Source organism: Odontomachus brunneus, unplaced genomic scaffold (genome assembly GCF_010583005.1).
Source record: "Odontomachus brunneus isolate Ranch 3 - 2012 unplaced genomic scaffold, Obru_v1 Obru_scaffold_187, whole genome shotgun sequence".
Taxonomy (NCBI): Eukaryota; Metazoa; Arthropoda; class Insecta; order Hymenoptera; family Formicidae; genus Odontomachus; species Odontomachus brunneus.
This window is the reverse complement of record NW_022639637.1, coordinates 83,234-85,119: the sequence shown is the minus strand read 5'-3', so window position 1 is coordinate 85,119 and position 1,886 is coordinate 83,234.

Below are 1,886 nucleotides of genomic sequence, written 5' to 3'. Positions count from 1 at the left end.
ATTTTTTTACTTTTTTTTTTTTTTTTTTTTTTTTGAGGCAGAGGAAATGCATTACGCACACCCCCGGAAAAGACGGGACTTTCCCAGGGGTAGTGTGGGACTTTCCCCCTCCGGAACTAACGGCCGGAGAGGGCCTACCCACTAAAACCTCTGCCGGGCCCCTTGCGGCTATTGCGAGGGCATCCCGGAAACCGCTTGCGCATTACTTCCGGGACGCCCTCAGCCGCGGGGCGGGGAAAACCTAAACCCCCCCGTCCCCTTCCCGGGCCAAGAAGGATAATTCCCTCCCGGCCCGTTGTTCCTATCCTCCGTGACCGGACGTGGGCCCCTCCGTTCGGTCACACCTCACCTGTAGGGGCGCTATTGGCCGGGTCCGGTCCCGTCCGGACCCGGCCCGCCCCTACGCTCCCGACCGAGGTTGCTGGGGCGGAGGGGTCTAAGAGTTCCCCTCCGCCCCTCTTGGTCAGGAGCGTCCTGACACTGGGAGGGGGGTGGGCGGCCTAAGAGTCCGCCATTGCGAACCGGCCGCCCTGCCCCCCTCCCGGAGGCGCCTGGTCTGACTTTTTGTCACGGTGGGGAGAGTCGCGCCTTGCGACGCGTCTCCCCCGCCCGACCAGGCGCCTCCTATCTCCCCCGCGCCGGGCCCTCCGTTAATCAGGAGGGCCCGGCGGCATGTAGGGGGAAGCGGCGCACGCGCAGGTACCCCGGGGGAGGGAACCCCAGCGGTGGCGTCCCTTCCCCGCCCGCGAGTGCGCCGTCCCTCAACCCCGCGCTGATGCGCGGGTAGGCGAGCCGCTCTCCTTCTGCGACGCCTCGCTCCATTCCAGGCGGCGGCGGTTTCATCCCGCCGCACCCTCTCCGACTCCTCCTTCTGTGATACGACTGTGTCACAGAAGGAGGTGACGGCAGACCAGCCCTCGTCTCCCCCAAGCATGGCCTTTATGAGGGCCGGGGGAGAGAGGTCCGCTCCCACCACGTCAATCAGGACTCGGCGCTCCACATCCCAGGAAGGGCATTCCTCCTGGGTGTGTTGCGCCGAGTCCACCTCAGCACCACAGTGGTGGCAGCGGGAGTTAGGCTCCCTACCAATCCTGTGCAGGTACTCACCGAAGCATCCATGTCCGGTGAGTACCTGCGTCGTCCGAAAGGACAGCTCTCCGCGGGCCCTGTCTACCCATTCTTGTAGACAGGGCCGGATGGCCTCGGCGACCCTCGCTCCTGAGTGGCCCGTCGTCTCCTCCAGGTGGATGCTCTACCTTAGGAGGAGGCGTTGACGGGCCTGCAGTTTTGCTATATCTATGGCCCTGGCCAGATGTTCGAGGTCTCCCCCGGCACGGAGCTCCTTGACACGCCGATAGGTCTCGGTGTGTATTTGTGCAAGGAGCTCCAGCGGGGGGAGACCGGCCAGGGCCGTGACGGCCGTATGCGACGTCGTCCTATAGGCCCGGGCGAGGCGAATGGCGACCCACCGCTGAGCGCGGTGTGCCAGCGCAATTAGCGCTGGTTGGTCGATATCGCACTCGCCCAGACCGGGGCCTCGTACAGGGCCATAAACTGGACGACGCCGGCATACAGTCTGCCTTCCTTTTAGAGCCGCCGAGGTTGGGCAGGAGGCACCCAACATATTGGCCACCCTGCCCAATGGGGGCCAGAAGCTCAAAATGCTTCTGAAACCCCCATATACCATCCAAGACGAGTCCCAGATATTTTATTGTGGGACCCGTCTTCACGGAGACACCGTCCAACCGGACTCGGGCCCCAGGTGGTCCCCTCCTCCTCGAGCCATCATGTATGAACACAAGTTCAGATTTGAGGGGAGCCGCCTTGAGGCTCATCCTGTTCTGGGAGCCTACCACGTGGTCCACCGCCAGTCGTCCCTTTTCCAA